This window comes from Sesamum indicum, linkage group LG5 (genome assembly GCF_026168435.1).
Source record: "Sesamum indicum cultivar Baizhima isolate 11 linkage group LG5, ASM2616843v1, whole genome shotgun sequence".
Taxonomy (NCBI): Eukaryota; Viridiplantae; Streptophyta; class Magnoliopsida; order Lamiales; family Pedaliaceae; genus Sesamum; species Sesamum indicum.
Genome location: NC_142661.1, coordinates 11,465,977 through 11,479,554, shown reverse-complemented (window position 1 = coordinate 11,479,554; position 13,578 = coordinate 11,465,977).

The following is a 13,578-nucleotide window of genomic DNA, read 5'->3' as shown; positions in this document are numbered from 1 at the left end:
AGTATTGAAACTTAAAATCAGTCCAGGATTTGCTTGGATTGGACCAACCAACTTTTCTTGATTGGGTCAATCAGATCTTAGGTTGAGTCCCTCTTGAGCCCGGCTCTTTAGGCATCTTGATCAGCGACTAGCAACTATGTGTTTAGTCCATGACCATTAATTTAACATTTGTTTGGGGAAGTTTCTCAATTACAAGATATAATGTGAGATTCCTATGACCAATAAAACTAAAATAATAGTAATTCTTTATTTTTTTGGGACGCAAGCTAGGTTTATATATCCAAATATTTGAAGATTAGAAATTTATTTGCTATTATGATTTATTGATTTCGAGTACTGAAGTAATCTTTATCTCATCTTATTACTTTTTATTCTAAAATATATTTATTTTCTTGGTAACTTTTTATTTGTTCTTTAATCTACATATAACAATTTGTTTGTAAAAAGCTTATGTAATCACTTTTACTTATCTCTAGCCCCTCATGCACTAAAAAAAAGGAAACAAGATTAGATATTAGTGTGCAATCACGTGCATTTTTGTTATTATCCACTTTTACGTTTCTTTATCTCAAAAATGTTAAATTATAATTTATAAAATAAACTCATCTATTCTACTGACATACATATGTATGGCAGGTTGAAGTAGGGAAAAGGAACATGTATAACATAATTATACAAGATAATGAAGACAAGTTGAACGTAAGAGTGAAGAAAGTCCCTCTCCAACAAGACGTGGACCTTCTACTAGAAATTATTGAGACAGTAAAAATCCAACTAAGACACAAGTTGTCCCTACAGGAATGACTAGAGGGTTGGATATTACAAAAGAGAAAGCGCAATGCCTCAAATGCAAGTGATAAGGTAATAATTGTTTAATACTTTATCTAAATAATCTGTAAATTTTTTAGTTATGCAAAACTAATGTAATATAACTAACATTCTTCAACCAAATTTTCATGCAACATTCATGATAGAGTCTCTCAAAGCTTCTGCTCTTTAAAGGAGGTTGCAATTTTTATACTCTATAGCTGTCGGAGGAATGATCTAGTGCTCGAACAGGTAGATTCAGAATCCATAAATTCATTTTATCTTTGACCAAAATTTTATATGGATATATTTTATTTTCCAACTTTCAGCGATATAAGATATAGAAAATGAATGAACTACTATGTCAATTTTTCATGACGCATATTAAAACTTCCTCATATTCAGGGTGGGGATGGAAGTGGAAGTAGTACAAGAAATATTACTGAGATAGAAAAGAAAATAGAAGGTATGTAGAATGTTCTACTTTAAATCATAATCATTTCTTACCAACATAATTGCTTTTGGTTTGGTTGAATTTTAACTCTTATCTTTGTTATATGCTCTCATCTTAATAGGCATTCCATTAAATCTAGGCAATGAAAATGCAAATAAAATGGATGATGAAGAGCTAGAGATCTTTGCTTGCGCTTTAAACAACCCAATAATTTATTTATAGCCAATCGATTTTCTCCTTATTCTTTCTTATTATTTTGTCGACATGAAAATAGTGTATTAGATTATCGATATATATAGATAAATAATTTCAAATTAAAGCATACATTAAATAAAAATTACTAAATGCAAGAAACTACTATAAAAGTAAACTCAAAATGGTGACCTTTAGGTTGAAAGACAAAACCATGTAATTTGAACAATATCTAAACTTCCAATTTAATTTAGAACTTCGAATACATTTCATGAGAAAACATTTTCTCTAGTTATTATGTGCGGCACCAATAAATTTTAGACAAAATTATAAAGTTTTTTCTTTTTTTTGGTTGGACTAAATTAACCTTCCAAATATTATTTTTTAACGATAGAAATGTAAAATAATATACTTATTATTTCTTATTAACTCCTTTTGACATTACACATATACTCTTATTAATTACTTTTTACATTATTCACATTTATTCCTACTAATTACTTTTCACATTATATTTATTTAATCATATAATTCTTTTGTATATTATATTCATAATATACCGCATTTACTAGGTTCCCCCTATCATATAACACCTATAAAAAATCACAAAAATTGAAATGATTTAATGTTTAAATTTTACTAGTATACATATAAATGAGAATTAGTTAAATCACTTAACATATCAAAATTGGTTAGATGACAAATGAAAATCAATTGAATGAATTGTCATGTAAGAAAACAATTTGAAGAGTAACATAGAAATGCCAAAAGAATAATGAGAATAAATTAAATCACTTATAATGTAAAGTGAACTCTTTTTGTAGTAAGATAGATTAAAATGTAAATTAAGATTTGACATGTAATTACTATGTATATTATAGAATATTTTTATTATCTCTAATATAATAGAATAAAATGTAAGTGTACAAGTTTTGATCTTTTCAATAATGTACGATATAAATTATTGATCCTTGTTAATAAATATCAAAATGTGTAAATGCTACTCCTAAACCATCACCACACATATCCATTTTTTAAAAGAAAAGGTAGAAAAAAATGGCATGAAACCATAGATAAACACTGTCTATACTATTATAAAAAGTGTGAATAGTAAAAGGATTTAAAATTTTTCTTTATATAACATGTTATAGTTTGATTAATATAGTTATCTATGATGTGTGGCTACGGACACGGCGATAGGGACAAGATACGAACGGATTTGGCCACACAGAAAATTTAAAAATATTAGAACACAAAACGACACTCACACTGCTATAAACGATATAATTGTTATTATATATGTTCTCAGTTTCTCATACAATTAAAATATGGCATATGAAAAATATCAAATAAAATCTAAAATAAGCATGTCTTGCATCTAAATATTCATACCTCCCGTACTGTTTCTGGATCTTGTTACTCATCGTGCCCAGTGTTTACATTCCGGTTGTCCTCATGCCACTGACTATATTTCTCGAACGTCTAATATTCTCATGGCAGGAACCCTTCCGGCAAAGTCTGAGGTAGGGACTTTTCCAAACACAAGTCAGGTTCTTGAAATTGAGGACTATCCTCAGTGTATTTCCTAGGCAATTCGAATAGTTTGTTCCATCTAATTTATTAGCATCAAGTATGGTTCTAAGTGGATTTTTAGACATCTATTAATAAATAGAAAAATTAGTAGATTATCATAATGTAGACTATCATAAATAGAACGTCTATTCCAAAACTTCTGCTACCCCCAATCAAGCTTTGTTATTTGAAACACTCACATTTGCTCACGCCTTTTCCCCCTCAACACACTCACTGCAAAACACTGTTCAAGTCCATAAAGTACTACGCTCAAGAGCCCTAGGAACGTTACATTTTATTCCTTCGGTATCCAAGAAATGGCAAAACACTCCAGAAATGTAAGATTAATTCTATGCGAGCAACTCCATTATTCCTTTTCTCAAGCATCTGATTCTTTTTTTTCCTTCTTTAATTCCTTTTGAATCGATTTTTTAATTCGTCATCGTGTATAATTTGCCAACAGAATTCTTGAAGAACATACACTAAATTCATCCAACACCAATTCAAATTCATCTTGTGAAGATTCCGGTGTACTATTGCTGGATCCCATCTTTTGTGCTCCGTGTGCAAGTTTAATGGAAACTCAGACACATATTTAATTATTTTTCTTTTTGTTTCTCAATTTGTTTTAAATTAATTTTCTTTCCTGTCAAAGTTTTAAAAAATAAATATTTAAATTTCAAATATATTAACAAATTTTTTTCCGTAATTAGGGTTCAACAACAGATTCAACTTTATTTATTTGATGAATATTTTAAAATAAATTCATGTGGAACTCGTTGTTGAGGCTGTAGAAATCATGTTTAATAAAACTTGTCTTTTTTTTTTTACCTTATGTTTTGATATATTTTCTTACCATGATTGTGCCATATCATATATAGCGTATGGGGTACAGCTTTGGACGGCGCTATGAGGAACTTGGCCGCTGTATCAAGAGCGTATTCTCAGAAGGATAGGGGCAATTCAGTAAAACTCTTCATGAATTGAACCATGTCCAACAGGGTTTGACTTCTCCTTTCGGCCACGCCGTTAAGCTATGGCGTTCTAAGAGGAGTCCAGTGAGAGAGAATTCCATTCTTTGTTAAGTAATCCATGAACTCACCAGTTAAATATTCTCCACCTCGGTCTAACTGAAAGGCTTTGATCTTATGGCTAGTTTGATTATCTACTTCAAGTCTGAATTCCTTAAATATTCCAAATACCTTAAACTTGTACCTCAGTAGCTAAACATAACCATCCTATGAGTGATTATAGATAAAGGTTAAGAAATACGACTATCTTCTTTTAGCCGGAGTATTTAGTGGTCCACATACGTCTGTGTGGATTAAGTCCAACAAACCAGTGGCAAGCGTGACAAACAAAAAGTTTCTTGATCATTTTCTTTTTAGACAGGACTCGCAAGTTGATAGTTTACCCAAGTCATCTACCTCTAGACTCCTTGGTTCTACCAACTTCCTCATCCTTTCTATGGAGACATGACCTAACCTTACATGCCAAATCTGTGCATTTTCATGATTATGTAATTTTTGTTTCTGTTGGGCAATTATAATCCAATTTGACTGTTGGAAAATATAAAAGCGTTCGTTAATGTACCAAGCAGATGAAGGTTATTATCAATCATCAAATAAAAACTATTTTTATTAATCTTAAATGCATAACCATCATTGTCTGAAACAGGAACGAAAATAATATTTTGATCATGATTAGTACATAATAACAGTTCTTTAATTCTATCCGAATATGATCACTAATACCTAAGTTGAGAGATCCCACTGATTTCGCAGCAACGACCTTGTCATCACCGACCCTTAGATCATCTTGTCCTTACTTAGCCTTGTGCTTCTTTCCATCACCTGCAAATCATTGCAGATGTGAGCTCCACAGTCAGTATGCAATACCCAAGAAGCAGAATTAGTTATCATATTTACTTCGAGACAAACGGACCTGGGTTGGAGAGAAGTTGTGGGAACTCCCTCTTCTAATTCCCCTTTTCACAGCAATGAATGCAAACATCATTTGCCCTCGACCGCTGTGAATCGCCGTTCTTCTCTTTCCCTTTGCTCTTTCCCGCTAGAGCAATAGGGACACTTGGAGCGCTAGCAGTGGCTGCGATGACTTTTCCTTTTCCTTCTTCTTCTTCTAGTACTCGACCTTCTGGCCTTTAGCCTTCTAGGTTGAAGCCTCTCCTATTAGTAACATAGGTGCAGATCATGCCTCGTATTAGACCATCATATTAATTAACTCACGAATAGAGTTTTTAAGTTAATTCATGTTGTAGTTTATGATAAACGGGTCATAGCAGGGAGGAAGTGAATGGAGGATCACATCAATGTACGTGTCATTGTCAAGTCCAGCTTAAGGTCTTCGTGCATCTCCACGAGGGATAGCATCTTGATCGTAAGACTTTGCATAGAAGATCCTTTGGTCATCTTTGTCCTAAAAAATAGTTTTGTAGCAGAATATCTAATATTCCTATCAGGAATTGTACAAACTTCGATCATGTGAAGCATTATCAAGGGAACGTTTTCCAACCTATCATATTGCTTTTGATGTCATTGGTCACCGAAGCTAATATGATACTGAGACCTTGTTGTTGTCCTCATGCTACTTCTCGAACGTCACACGTTCTTCGGGCGAAGACCCTTTCTGCAAGGTCGCCGGGAGCAGCTTGTCCAAGACATGGCCTGGTTCTTGAAACCTAGGACAACCGTTAGATTTTATAGCTAGTTGTTGTAGTTCGTTCCATTGAATTCATTAGTTTCCATTATCAGGGTTAAGGGGTTCTTAAACATGTTCTACAATATAGAATTAAACAGATTTCAACATATGATAGTAATATTATTGATAAGTTCAAGACATGGTCTTTTAGTCTTTAATTCTCTCACTATTTATATGAAAGCCCACCACTCTTAAGTGGAGTTTTGGGAAGTCATTTCCTAGTGGGCTTGGGATCCACAAGAACAGTTTACCATGCCCTGCTTTTATGACTCACATGGAAAAGCCCCGTGGGAGGCAATCGATGCTATTTTCATTCCATTAGATTTCCAAGATATTTTGCCTCATCTCTTCATATGATCTTGATGACTGCAAGCGAATCATGTTACACAATGTTAAGCTCGACCCATAAACCAAATCACACATCAGTCGTCACCCCCCCACGAATCGTGAGATAGGAAAATACTAAACGTGTTCTTTTTTCACAACGATGGTGTAGCTTTCCTCTATTCTAACTGTGCCAGGACTTGTAAGACCACACTTGGGTAACAGTAGCTTCCTCATCACATTTTTGTGGATGGAAGGCTTAGTCAAATCAAGACAATCTCGATCCAAGTCCATTTTAGGCCTAATATTTAACTTGGTCCAACCAAGTAAGAGTTAGTGTTTGAGTGTTTCACCGAGAAGGAAGAGAGAAGAAACATTACAAGGGCATACGAGCCCACCATAAACTTAAACTTACAAGAGGTCGTGGGCTCCATGATCATCCATCCATACATCACATAATAAACATCCCATGTAGTATTATACCCCAGGATATCCAATATCATAAAAATTAATGTTACGAAGAAAACACAAGCTGCAATCAAAAGGATGATCGAAAATCTGTGCATTGGCCAATTAATTATGCAATTAAAATTTTAGAAAAAATTCAATTTTGTCCCAAAAAATTAAAACAGTTAACTAATACTGAAGAAAATTCCAGAAAATCAAATCTTTGAATAATAGGCAAAAAACAGCCAGCCGTTGGCTGTCAGCCTTGTTGCACGCACTGCCGTCGTTGCCTGTGCGTGTGCACGCGCGTGGTTGCATTGCCAGGTGCTCACATGCGCGCTTGGTCTCTGCCAGCTTCCGAGCGTGCAGGCTCCCTTGCTTGCGCAAGTCTGGTCGGGCGAACACTGTGCCCCAGAGCGGCAGTGCTTCTGCGATTTTGTTTCCTATATTTTGTGTATTGAATGTAAAATAGCAAAAAAATTTCATAAATATAGAAAATTTCAAATTTTCACATGCTTGAATCATCCATTTAATTGTAAAAATCAAACAAGCTATTTTCATCATATAATTACTTAACAAAAAGCATTAAAACATGATTCAAAAGCCATAAAAGCACGTTAACATGCAAATATCACATAACCATCAACCCCTATATCGAACCGTGTTTTGATTGAAAGACTCAGTATGGCTTGGGAATGGTTTGATATGGTGAAATAAAAATATTAAAACGGTTCAGAAGGGTATTCCCTTTGAAATTCTCTAGCGTTCAGTGTTTGTCAAAAGCATAATAATCAACACATAAACATGCTAGAAAAGTGGCTAGAGGATGAAACGAAAAGCATAGAAACAAAACATGAAACTTTACCTTTTTATTTCTATAGTTGAGTAGCAACGTGCATTGTTCCCTTTACGTTCTCCCGTTCCGTTCACTTGAGAATTCAAACTAGATTCCTCTAAGTTGTCCACACCACAAAATGGAATAGATATAGTTCTTTTTCTAATGCTAGATAGAAGAAAGAATAAGAACAAAAATAACTCCAAACTAAAACTATTGTTTAGTGCTTCTGGATTGTTTATGTTCTAACATGAATCCGATTTAATATAGAACAAAAACGAGAATATCTTTGATAGAGAAAAGGAGCAAATTTTGTGGCTCATCTCATGGTTATGCTTGATATGTGTGTAGTTTCGTATATTACATATAATTGAATTCAAAATTCAATAACTATCAAGTTAGCAGCCTCCAAGGCAACCTATACACATGCATGTATATAACCTTCAAGCATGAAGAAATAACCACTCCATTATGTTCATCGTGGTGAGGAGTTTCAACTCCTTCTTAACTTGCCCCAACCTCCCTCAAATGGGGTGGGACTTCAAGTATGCACCGAGCTTAATTTAATCAAATTAAATCAAGCCCAATCAAAGTCCATTGGATAATAATTAATTAAGTTAAGTTTAGCCCGTCAAAGTCCAAAGATTCATTTAATCCAATTAAATAAATGTAAATCGAAATACTAATTAAATAAACTCCTTCTTAACTTGCCCCAACCTCCCTCAAATGGGGTGGGACTTCAAGTATGCACCGATCTTAATTTAATCAAATTAAATCAAGCCCAATCAAAGTCCATTGGATAATAATTAATTAAGTTAAGTTTAGCCCGTCAAAGTCCAAAGATTCATTTAATCCAATTAAATAAATGTAAATCGAAATACTAATTAATTGATCCAATCAATTAATTAAACCAAATCTAATAAATTAATCTAATTAATTTAAAGGTGCTAAGCTCAAAATTAGTTAGTCCAATTAATTAATTTTTGAGCAATCCATCAAATGGATTATTACATAAATGATCCAATCATTTATATATTCTCCTTGAATTAATTTAATCCAATTAAATTAATTCATTTCTTCTCAAATTAATTGTAAATTAATTCCACCATTTCCATAGTGATTTGTGTCTGACTTTTTAGACTCACCCTCAGCTAGACTTGGGCATTGTGTTCAACACAATTAATTAATTAGTTATTTTTAATTAACCATTAATCATAAACACCCGTCACCATGGGTGGCCGTCTAGCAATGGTCCATGGCATTAGAGACTAGGTGAATGTTAGCATGAACGTTTAGGCTCTCGAGTTCCATACAGGCATGGTTCTTCCATCGACCATCTCCCGACCTTAGTCTAGGGCATGAAATTGGGCGTCGGTTCCCATCCTGGACCAGGCAACTATGCAGAATCAATCAATTATTATGGCCACAGACTTAGAGAGTCCAAACCATCTCAGTGCGCGTAGAAGATATATCCATCAAATACTGATAGGGGATAGATTCTATCTTGATCCACCATCCTCAATACATAATGTGACTATACTGGGTAAGTTTATAATGACCACATCGAAGACACAATCATCTCTTGCTAAATTCAAGATATAGCCATACTATGCATGCGACTGCCATGATTCATCAAGTCCAATGACTAATCCTGTACAACCGGAGCTGGAAGTTCAAGTCATACCGACTAAGCCTCCAAGGCTTCAATATGACTATTCCCAGGACTCAGTTCAATTAGTTAACAACCTTGTCAACTAATCACTAAGATAGCATAGACATCCCATGTCTATCGCCGGTGAAACACGACACTCATCCAATGAATGCAATACTTAGTGCAAGTCTTTATAGGACTCTCAATGCCCAGTTTCGAGGTCCTCGACGAACGTTTCAGACCAACCCTCATAAGTTGGTTTTGTAGCTATCATCGAATGCGCAGTCCAACCACATGGGTTATTCAATTAGTCTGTGGGCATTTGTACTGGCGTTAAAACATCGTTCAACATAACATGGTGCCATAGATGAATGCTTACTACATTCATAAAGATTGCTAAATGGTTTTCAAAACTGCCAATCTAATTGGCTTTCTGGTCACCATTTCCAACATTGATACCACTTGAAGGATCCTGTGCTACGGTCCACGAACATGCTACTGAAGCGGCGAATAAAAAGCATAATAACAAAATTAAAACACATAAAATAACAAATTCAAGGGGTGTAAGCTTGGAATTCCCAGACGTTTGATATATAATAAAATAAAACATAAATGAGGCTAATGTGGAATCACATAAAGCAAAAAATAGAAAGGGTGAAAAATGATACCTTCATTTTTCTAACGTTCGGTTGAAATGTTCTTCACTTGAGGCTCCAATACTGGAACCTCTATAATTCGTCCATACCACATCGGAATAGGAATCTTAATATTCCCTTTACTAGAAGAGAAGAAGAGAAAAAATTATTCCAAGTGCAAGAGAGAGAGGGGCGGCCGAGAGGTAGGTGAGGAAGGAAGGGACTTTATTGTGTTGTATAATAATGTGATAATAAAATATTTTCCAAAATATTATGTATCATATATATATATATATATATATCATGTATTGTTAATGAAAAATATTTCTAGATTCATTCTTTTATCTACAAGGTATATTTCTCTCTATTCCAAATAAAGGGATCCCCAATAATTTCTAGAATTGCATTTTTCAAAATTAAAATTTGCTAGCCATTTGTTTTCTTCTATGGAATTTTCATGGGCTCAAAGTTAGTGGCTCAGCCAATTTTTACAAAGAAAAATACAAGCCCAATGAATTTTTAAATTCAATTTTAATATAAATCCATTTAATTGAGCCAACTTGTGTTTAATATAATTAAATAGATAAGCCCAAATTGTCTTTATTAGTTAATAAGATCCAACTTAAAATAATAAGGACAAGCCCAATATAAATTAATGTTATTAATATATGCTTGAGTCTAATCCATCCAATTGATCTCTCTTTGTAAGTAATCCAATTAGTTGTGAAATTAATTCAAAATTAATTCTTTGTTTCTTTCCGATGATTTGTGAGTGATTCTTTAGGTTCACCTTTCAGGTAGACTTGGTCTAGTGTCTAATAGTATTATTAATTAAATCTAATTTAATTAATAATTCTTTATTAACCCTTAATCAAGAAAGCCCATCACCATGGGTGGCCATCTAACAACGGTTCCATGGCACTAGATACTAGGAATATTTATGTGTTACCATGTAGGCTCCCGAGTCAATATGGGTACGGTCCTTCCATCTACCATCTCCCGACTTTAGTCTAGGTCATGGAATTAGGTGTCAGTTCCCATCATGGACTAGGCGTCTATGCTTAATACATCAGATCGCATTACACCAAGTTTCTCGACATGAGAACCTCTTCTTTCTATTCGATCAAGGACTGTGGTTATAAGTTCATAGAGCATGAATGCATCTCCAAATGCATAGGAGATACCTCTATCACATACTCACAGGGGATGCATCCTCTTCTTGGAACTCACCGTCCTCGCTACATATTTCGCTGCACTGGTGAAGGCTTGTGATGATCATATCTATGACACAATCACCTCTTCCGTGATGATCATATCTATGATACAAGACATAGTCATAGAATGCACGTTACTGCCATGATTCCTCAAGTTTGAGGACTACTCTCGTACTATAGATGCCGGGGATTCAAGTCATACCAACCAAGCCTCCAAGGCTTTCATATGACAATCCCGCCAGTCAGTTCAGTTCATTCAACACCTAGTCAATCAACCCATCAAGATCGCATACACGCCCCGCGTTTGTCACTGATGAAACATGGTACTCAGTAATAGAATGCGACTCTTAATACAAGTCTCTATAGGACTCTTGATGCCCATTCTAAAAGTCCTCGACTTCCAACGTTTCAGACAGAATCTTTTGGCAGTTGGTTTAATGGCCGCCATCCAATGCGTGGCCAAAATGCAAGGTTATCAAGTGGTCTATGGGCTTTGTCGTGATGTTTAAGAAAATGTAAACATACAAAATGAGAACAAAAAAGGAGATACCAAAATAAGCGATTACTCATTTTATTTACTTAAAAATAATATTACATAATATTGATTAATTGTTAGAATAAAATACATCTAGAGCAATCTAATTGGCTTTTTGGTCATTTATTCTAACAATCTCCCACTTGATCTAAAGCCAATCCCTATCGGCCTCAAACCTATCTTATTAAGATGTTGAATATGAGCAATTTGCGACATCGGTTTAGTCAGTGGATTCACTGTGTCTTGTGCTAAGTTGACTCGGTCCATCCGCATGTCACCTCTAGTCACCATCTCTCAAAGTAGATAGTAGCGTCTAAGAATGTATTTGAAACGGTGATAAGATCTCAATTCCTTTGCTTATGCTACTGCCCCAATGTTATTACAGAAGATAACTATCTCAACAATGCTAGGCAATACACCCAAGTCTCGGATGTAGTTTTTCATCCAAACCGCTTCCTTAGCTACTTCTAAAGTTGCATCGTTTTCAACTGACGTGGTGGAACTGAAAGCAACAAAAATGTGAGTGGATCGGCTTGGAACGCGCAAGTAGAAGTGGTAATATAAAATTCGTAAATTTAAACCGAAATGTAATAAAACTATGATTTCAAGGGGTGTACCCTTGGAGTTCCCGGGCGTTCGATCTAGTTAATAATAACAACAATAAAACTAAATGAGGCTTATGGTGAAATTAAAACAAGAAGTGCAAAAAACATAAATAAAGGATTACCTTTCTCTTGATTTGTTTCGAAGTTCACGCGAGACTTCAACGTAGAAGCCCTCTAAAGACACGTATTCACCACACCGGAATATGAGATCCCCAAGTTCTCTCTGCTAGAAGAAAATTAGGGAGAAAGAACACACCAAGTGTACTTGTGAGAGAGGTGGACGAATTAGGAGCTTCTAGGGTAGGATTTTTATTTGTGTTATGTTTTCATTAGTTACTCCAAATAACTAATATACGTATATATACCTTGTACGGATGTACTAATCCAAGATGCAGTCATCTCATGAACGTGACTGCCGTAATTCCTAAATTCTAAGGACTACTCTTGTACTATCGGAGCCGGGGACTTAAGTTATTCCGACCAAGTATCTAAGACTTCCATATGGTGATCCCCGCGACTCAGTTTAGTCAGTTAACCACTTTGTTAACTAAACTACTAAAATTTCATAGACGTCCAACGCCTCTCGCCAACGAAACGCAGCACTTATCCAATGAATTCAATACTCAGTGCAGGTCTCAATAGGACTCTCAATGCCCAGATTGGAGGTCTTCAACCTGGAACATTTCAGACCAACCCACAGAATTTGCTTTCATAGCCACCATCCAATGCGCAACCCAAATACATGGGTTACAAAGTGGTCTATGGGCATGTGTTGTGACGTCAAAAGTTATAGTTAATGTAATTTGGTAAGCACAATACTTACATGTGCCGAAGACGAATACTTATCATATTCGTTCGGACAATATTGCTTAAATAAGATTACTCGAATGGTTCACAAAATCGCAAATCTAATTGGCTTTTTTGTCACCTATTCCAACAATTTCAGACTTGACCTTAAAGCGAATTACTCATGTTTCTAAATTAATCTGATTATGACCAAACTGCGATACCGGCTAGGTCTTATGGGTCTACTCTCGTTTCTATCGATGTTCTGCGATCCAACCGCATGGTACATCTTCCTATCATCGTTCGTAGCAGATGATGGTGTCTAAGATTTTTCCTAAGACCTGTAATGAGATCTCGGGCCTTTTATATTGTGCCATAGCCCGTCATCCTCCAAGGTGACTACTGGCGCGGCTATGCTAGGTAAAACACCCAATAATTGAACGTTGTTTTTTAGTCGTAACCTTTTTCCAATATAACTTTTAAGGCATGCCATACATTCAATTATTCATGATTAGGTTCTTTGTGGTATTTCACTTGGAACCTTTCCAATATTACAACATTATCATTAATCCTAGAATATACATTCTTTTTTTAGATTAAATATTATTCATATGATGCTGGAAGCTACTATTGCTATAGCCTTCCAAAATCAACCTTCATTAATGTGCGTCAAGAGCTATTCTTTAATCCTTATTCAGGTATTAAAGATAGGCCTTCAACAACTATATGTTGCTTCGTCGGTGCACACTCGATATACGTTTTTATGCTTAAAAAATATGAGCAACATCGGGCTTAATGCACCG